The sequence below is a fragment of the Triticum aestivum genome, chromosome 1A (assembly GCF_018294505.1).
Source record: "Triticum aestivum cultivar Chinese Spring chromosome 1A, IWGSC CS RefSeq v2.1, whole genome shotgun sequence".
Taxonomy (NCBI): domain Eukaryota; kingdom Viridiplantae; phylum Streptophyta; class Magnoliopsida; order Poales; family Poaceae; genus Triticum; species Triticum aestivum.
Window position 1 is genome coordinate 579,370,449 of NC_057794.1, and position 8,341 is coordinate 579,378,789.

Genomic DNA, 8,341 nt, shown 5'->3' on the forward strand with positions numbered 1-8,341 from the left:
GATGTACTGTTGTGAATAATGTGCATGCCGCTGCAAATATTATTATTTGTAAATAAATGGTTGCTATCGTATGATATGAAAAAATTATATAAAGCCGGAAGAAATTAAATGTTTTACTCATATGATATTAAAATGTTATTATCGTACTATTATGTTTAGTGGTTATTTGGATAGCGAGTAATTACCATCGGTTTTGTCATAACTTGTTGTAAGAAAATTAGTTTTTACTAATAGTCGTTTTTACTCTCGTAGACGAGTTTGAGAAAAAATAGATCTTTAAATACCCGTTAACCAAACAACCCCTTAAAGTCTAAGCAAATGATTCTAGAAACAAACCGAATATTTGTAATGAAAATACGATTATTATTTTAGTCGTATGATATGTAAATGTTGTCATCGTTACTAAATGTTCAGTTACTAATTATTTGAAATGTAAACATGTATGGTGGTTAGGTACTATGGAAAATTTTAGTAGTGTACTATGGGAACATCTTACAAGACGGTCCTTTCGGGGTGGATGTGTCCTTGTGCGAGTCGGCAATAGTTGTAGTGAGAGACATGGTCAACGTGGGTTACGCAGCAGTTAGTAGGTGCATCCGAGTGGTGTTTGGCCTAGGGATGCAGGGGAAAAAATGACAATGGAGGCATTCGTTGTTGACGGAGGAAATGATGGGACAGTTGCCCGTTGGGGTTTGCAGCCTGTCACAGGTGATCGGTCGTGGGGGTCGTACATGAGGTTTGCAAGCAATCCCAATAACTCAATGTATGGTTAGCCAATGATGTATGTGGAGTTCATTTCAGTCATTGATGTTGCTGGATGCAGTAGCAGGGGTGGTGAGATCGAGTTGGCCATCACATCAGCCCCTAGTGTCGGCCCATCAGAACCGACGGGCGGCCAGTCTGTGTATGACACAGGATATTGGTCTGCGGTCGTTGACATGAGCGAACATGTGGAGGGATTGCCGGAGGCGCTAGATGATGATGATCATTCTTCTGCGTCTTCGGAGTCAAGCGAAGAAGATGTTCCTCCTCAGAGGGCGGTCGTGGCAGCACTGCAACCTGGGTTTTTACAGGATATGAGCATCACCAATGAATTTCACTCTGCTTCTGGCCTAGGAGCTGGGAGCCTGGAGGTTGGGCAAGTTTTCCTAGACAAGAAGTCTTCTTACCAGGCAATGAATAGCTATGCAATTGGCATCCACCGCCAGCATAGAGTGAAGCAGTCTGATAAAACGAAGTTGAAGGTCATATGCATCCACACCGCGAAAGGTTGCCGCGGAAGAGTTCTCGCTAGACTGAAGCCTGGGGTATGTCAGTCATGGCATATCACAAAAATAGTGGAGCATACCTGTGAGCAAACTGGGACTCTTTCAAATCACTGCAATGTGATAGCAACATATGTGGCACAGATGATGGAAACGATTGTGCAGGGAAGTCTCAACATTAGTGTTAGGGCTCTATAAAAAGATGCAGAGGATCAAATTGGCTTCCCTATCAGCTACAACAAGGCTAGGCATGCAAAGTAAAATATACTCAAGAACTTGTATGGTACCTATGAGGAGACCTATTTTTATGCCCTCAGAATGCTTCATCAGACAGCAAGTGCTAATAGGGGACTCAAGTTTCGCGGAGAGAACGTCCAAACCCAATGAAACCGGGTGAGCTAATCCTGGACCGCTTATTCTGGGCATTCGCCCAGACTATACAATCCTTTAGGCACTGTCGTCCGGTATTATCAGTTGATGGTACCTTTCTCACTAGAAAGTACAAGGGCCACTACACCACGCACCAGAATTCCCTACTGGCGTATGTTGGGAAAGGTCATTTATACTGACATGTAGTCGGTCGGGAAAACTTGCATCAGACAGTTGGTCGGGAATTCAAACTTGTGACGTCCAACGGTCGGTCGGGAATGCTCGTATATTTCACGTCTGCTGATCGGTCGGGAGTAGGGACTAAGGATGGCAATTTTACCCATGGACATGGATACCCATGGATATCCGACCCGAATGGATAGGTTTTGAATATGCTTTTGTGCCCATGGATAGCGTTCAAACCCGACCCGATTCCCCGTGGGTAGGGCATGGATCTAAACTTTTACCCATGGGTATACCCAAACCCGACCCGGTAGTATGATTTATTGGGCCAAAATCTGCTATCCTTACCCCACAGTCACATATCCCACTGCAAGTTTCCACTTTGTTATCTAAAACATACAAAAAAAATTGCATGATCCCCGTCGTAACTTCTATTAATTTACATTCAATTTCCACCATAACATACTACAACGGCCCTTCCTTTATTTTTATCTCCTCATTAAATGACTCATCATTCTCATCTTTTAGAAAAATACTAAATGATATTAGGTTGTTAGTGGACGTTGATTTTCCATAAGTTGATGTTTACCATAAGTGAAGTATAACCTGCCACAAGATGAAGAATGGAAGAGCTTGTATTAACATTATGTTATGTCTTATATATATGTCTTGAGAAGACCCAGCGAATATCCAATGAGTATGGATATCCATCGGGTTTGGACATGGACACAAATTTTCACCCTTGGATTTTTTCATGGGTGAGCAAAGACTTTCTTCACGGATATGGATATGGATTTGATATTGTTCAACCTGATCCAAAACCGATTCATTGCCATCCTTAAGGAGGACTTCCATCGAAGCAATTTTTCCCGACCAACTGTTGGTGGCTAATTGGGCCGATCAGTCGCTCACGCGGGAAGGTGAAAATTGTTGGCGCTGAAATGAGCCCAGCCCACGAAACAAAGCCACCTCCCCTTTTCCCCTTCTTCCCCCAAATCCCTCAGATCTGGAATCCAGTTTCTACATCCGTCGCCGCCGCCCATGGTCGGGCTCTCTCTCCGCCGCACGCGCTGCTCCCCGCAGCCGGCCAGGTGCTCTCCAGCCGGTGAGACCGCCGCAGCCTCTCTCCCCCCACCGGCCTGTCCACCGCCGACCCCACTCCACACAGCCGCCGGTGGAACCCTACTCCATACTGCCGCCGCCTCCACTGGCAGGAGCTTTCTCCGCTGCCCCCTCCGTCTGCAGGTATTCTCCCCTCCTATCTGTTTGCCCTTCCCTTCACCGCCGCTCACCGCACTGCCCTACACGCACAGATGGTCTTGCCGTTGCCGTCCAAACCCTACCGGCGGTTGCCCTTTTTGTCCGTGCCCAAGCTTATCTATCTCCTGGAGGTGCCGCCGGCAAGAAGGTAATGCTCCAAGATGCCTCTTCCAAGATGACGGTGGGTCTTTAGCACCTCTGGTGTTTTTTCGGAGTGAGACAACGATTTCTCTTCTGAAGAATTGTTTTTTCCTTTCACATGTGCATGCTTATGTTATTTGCGGATGTTGAAAGCTAATTTATGCATGAGCACACCTTCTGCATAGTTGTTATGCATGAGCACACCTTCTGCATAGTTGTTATGCATGAGCACACCTTCTGCATAGTGGTCAATTTGGTTGACCTTGATTGTCAAAAGAAATTTGCTTAGTGGATTGTCATAAGTAACTTGTGTAGTGCTGAAACTTGGAACATAGAACTTAGCTATAAATCTTAACTATGATGGTACTTTGGGGAAAATTGCACATTGTTACTGATTTTAGTGACTTATTTATTGCTCTGAACCTTGGTTTGTCACCATAGTTTAGACTCTTGAGTGTTGTTCTGGCTTTGAAAAGTGGGATCCTAGAGAGGCTAGTCTGTGCAATATATGAAAATGCTAATGATGTCCTGTGAGAAGTTGAGATCATGTACAAGAACAATAATTATGTGTGTAGCAATGATACATTCGGAGGCAAAGCAAGACTTGAGATTCTGGTTCAGTTTCACCTCTTGCCTCTGCACATAAATTAAGATACAAATTGAGCACAGCACCTTTAGTTCCTAGTTGTCATCATAAAAGTACTGAACCTGACATCTACAAAAATATATTCCTTGCATAATCTCTTGCTTTTTCTTGATGAGCACTAACCAGGAATACCACTGACCAGCGGGATTCGAACGATGTGTGGATTTCCAAAAAGGTTTTCTTATAGTGATATATACCGTTTGATATTGATTTCATGAATTCCTGCTAACTTTGTTGTTTTCTATGAAGTTCAGTTCCCGCAACACCTATTTCGTTTCCTGTGATCCACATGTGAGGCATAGAAAGGGTTCAATTTTATATAGTTTATGAGATGAAAGGGGAAGGGACTGTTAGTTAAGAACAATTGTATATTAAATGACAGTTAAACATTTGGATTTAAGCAATAGATCAACAGAGCATTTTTCTGCAGTTTAATAACGCTATAAGATAAAGATTCTTCTAAATGGTTGAAATTAATTTTTACTTGAATGATGTGCTAAAATCAACCTCTATACACCCAGGCACCATTTTTGTACAGAATATATATGATGCTTGCTCCGTGAATGACTATCTTGTTGCACGCATGTCTCCGAATAAAATGCAAGGGGTTAGAAACACATGCAGCACTTCGTAAATGGTTCCTTATTCCTGATCTTTTTATTGCGCACAGATCTTACAACTTTTTGGTGCACCACTATTAGAGGTCTGACCTACAGAAGTCTCCACGGTAAATAAAGTCTGCCGCCTACCTCGCAGCCTGCTCCTTTCATAGGAATCATTGTGTTGTCTTCATACTTCACAGGTTTTGTGCTAGCCGTGAAATGTTTTTGGCCACATAACTTATTCAACTAGGTACCTCCGCTGCTCTGCGACCACGAGAAGCTCCATGCCTTGGTGAGGTCGGTCCCTATTTTTAGGACTAGGTGGTGTGCTATGATTCCCGCTTCCTACTGATTTGTCCACTTTTTCTCTGTCCTACTCCTCTCTTTTGATTTAATCCCCTGAATCTCTAATCTTTGTTTGTGCAGATTCTCTCTTACCTATGCCTACAAGGTGTTTGATGAAAATCCAAGCAAGCTGCAAAGAATATTCATCTATGTAATATCTAAGTTCTGTTGTCTCTGCTTAATAACTTTTGTCTGAAATTTAGTTGCATTCAATGATTACTTCCTCTCATGCCAATGCGGCAATATCTCTCATCTGAATTCTCATTTGTCTTTGCCAGTTACATAGTGCCTTACGTGCTACCTAGATATTGGAGTAGCATATTATCTGCGAAAATGCTTTTCTTTTTTACAGTCATTTGTATGCCACATCTGGTAGCGTTGGTCCTTTCTAAAGGCCAATATGAAAGGGCAACTTATATATGTCAAATCGCATGGGTACTTTACTTGGTACTTTCAGGTTTTGATATTACTCTATCACTAGAATTTCCTTTCGAACATTGCAATTAGCTTTTATCATAGCATTGTAAGTATTGAGAAATTTGTTCATCATACCTCCTAGGTAAACTGGAAGTATTGTACTAGTCAGCAGGAACCGTGTTCCAATTGCATCCTGGGGATTTTCATCCTTGTTCTAGCTTCATTTAATAATGTTTGATGTTGCAGATATAGAATAATGTTTACGCTTACCTCACCATATACCAATTTGGTTGTTTACTAATGTTGCATCTGTAACATGTCCTATTTTTCCATAGTTTGTTTGTTATGGGAAATTGGTGATGATCTGGTAAGGAAAGAAATCTTCAAGTCTCGGGTTTTTCTACAACCATTCCCCCATGGTGGTAACCTCTCCCAGCGAATCATAATGTAAACTGACTCGGATCAGGTGTAAATTTATTCTTTTTTCTGCTGTAAAAAAAAACTTTCCACTGAAGTACACTAAAGTGCAGCATCCAATAAACAGACTTAATGATATTCTATTTGAATAATTAATATATCATGTTCTTGGACTTCTGTCATGAGTGCCTTATAGATGTGCACCATGCCATAAGTACAAGCAGCATGCGTACGTGCATGGAGTCATTTAACGCGAGGAATAGGAGAGAAAAAAGCAGGTCCGCAATGAAAAGCGGCATGGCAAGGCACGCGTGTACTTCTAGTGGTTACCTATACTTGAATGGAGTGCCTTCTTGTGTAGGTGTTTCGGTACTAGCTTACCTTGCGAAGTAATAATTTTCGTCAATGCTATGCCTTATACAAGTTTTATGCTGCCATTGTCTTATTTTGCAGGAAAGGCATGCAAGAGGGCAAGGAACCCTGAAGCTGGTGGTCCGGGATCCTTTGTTTAATGGTGACTGAATCGTTGGAGATGCATTTTACCATCATTTTGTAAACCCGCATTGTGTTTGAGACAATGAACCATATGTTTTCTCTTTAATTAGTTACATTAGTTTATGGGAAAATTTGGATGGTCGTTATGTTAATAATGAATGAACTATTTATATGTGAAATTAATTAATATTTGTTTTTATTGTCTGGTTATGGTTCATTATTGTTGGAGGAGTTGCATGTTATTGTTATGAAATAACTTGATTGATATTCTGTTGGTAATGCAAATGTATGCTATGGGAGGGCTATTGGATGTTGGTCGGCAAAACAAACACTGTGTGACAATCAGTTGTCGAAGTTAATGCTAGGGCCAACGAAAAGTTGGACGGGAAAACAAACCCCGTTGGATAGTCGGATGGGAAAACAAACATCGCTGGACAATCGGTTGGGAAAGCCACATGGTATTGTTGGGTTTCGTAGTAATTTCAAAAAAAATTCTATGCACACGCAAGATCATGATGATGCATAGCAACAAAAGGGGGAGAGTGTGATCTACGTACCCTTATAGATCAACAACGGAAGCGTTAACTTAGTTGATATAGTCGTATGTCTCCACGGCCCGACCGATCAAGCACCGAAATTACGGCACCTTCGAGTTCTAGCACACGTTCAGCTCGATGACGATCCCCGAACTCCGATCCAGCAAAGTGTCGGGGAAAAGTTCCGTCAGCACGACGGCGTGGTGACGATCTTGATGTTCTACTGTCGCAGGGCTTCGCCTAAGCACTGCTACAATATTATCGAGGATTATGGTGGAAGGGGCACCGCACACGGCTAAGAATATGATCACGTGGATCAACCTGTGTGTCAAGGGGTGCCCCCTGCCCCCGTATATAAAGGATCAAGGGGAGGAGGCCGGCCGGCCTCTATGGCGCGCCAAGGAGGAGTCCTCCTCCTAGTAGGAGTAGGACTCCTACTAGGAGGGGGAAAGAAGTGGGGAGGGAGAAGGAAAGGGGGGCGCCGCCCCCCTCTCCTAGTCCAATTCGGACCAGGGGGGAGGAGGCGCGCGGCCCACCTTTGGCTGCCCCTCTCTCTCTCCACTAAGGCCCATATGGCCCATTATTTCTCCCGGGGGGTTCCGGTAACCCTCCGGCTCTCCGGTTTTCTCCGAAATCACCCGGAACACTTCCGGTGTTCGAATATAGCCGCCCAATATATCAATCTTTATGTCTCGACCATTTCGAGACTCCTCGTCATGTCCGTGATCACATCCGGGAATCCGAACTAGCTTCGGTACATCAAAACTCATAAACTCATAATATAACTGTCATCGAAACCTTAAGCGTGCGGACCCTACGGGTTCGAGAACAATGTAGACATGACCGAGACACGTCTCCGGTCAATAATCAATAGCGGAACCTGGATGCTCATATTGGCTCCTACATATTCTAAGAAGATCTTTATCGGTCAGACCGCACAGCAATATACGTTGTTCCCTTTGTCATCGGTATGTTACTTGCCCGAGATTCGATCGTCGGTATCTCAATACCTAGTTCAATCTCGTTACCGGCAAGTCTCTTTACTCGTTCCGAAATACATCATCTCACAACTAACTCATTAGTTGCAATGCTTGCAAGGCTTATGTGATGTGCATTACCGAGAGGGCCCAGAGATACCTCTCCGACAATCGGAGTGACAAATCCTAATCTCGAAATACGCCAACCCAACATGTACCTTTGGAGACACCTGTAGAGTACCTTTATAATCACCCATTTACGTTGTGACGTTTGGTAGCACACAAAGTGTTCCTCCGACAAACGGGAGTTGCATAATCTCATAGTCATAGGAATATGTATAAGTTATGAAGAAAGCAATAGCAACATACTAAACGATCGGGTGCTAAGCTAATGGAATGGGTCATGTCAATCAGATCATTCAACTAATGATGTGATCCCGTTAATCAAATGACAACTCTTTGTCCATGGTTAGGAAACATAACCATCTTTGATTAATGAGCTAGTCAAGTAGAGGCATACTAGTGACACTCTGTTTGTCTATGTATTCACACATGTATTATGTTTCCGGTTAATACAATTCTAGCATGAATAATAAACATTTATCATGACATAAGGAAATAAATAATAACTTTATTATTGCCTCTAGGGCATATTTCCTTCAGTCTTCCACTTGCACTAGAGTTAATA

General features: G+C 42.9%; 1 long non-coding RNA gene across 3 annotated transcripts; it reads left to right on the top strand.

Annotated features, from left to right (window-relative positions):
- The first annotated feature begins 2,776 nt into the window (after nt 1–2,776).
- On the top strand, nt 2,777–6,350 carry LOC123069566 (uncharacterized). Of its 3 annotated transcripts, none has more exons than XR_006432632.1 (4): nt 2,777–3,062; nt 3,131–3,291; nt 3,991–4,763; nt 4,893–6,350. It is a non-coding gene; the product is annotated as an uncharacterized lncRNA (long non-coding RNA). The 3 variants fall into 3 exon arrangements; XR_006432631.1 differs by having other exon boundaries at nt 2,778–3,062; nt 3,131–4,763; nt 4,893–6,002; nt 6,099–6,350; XR_006432630.1 differs by having other exon boundaries at nt 2,778–3,062; nt 3,131–4,763.
- The last annotated feature ends 1,991 nt before the right edge of the window (nt 6,351–8,341 follow it).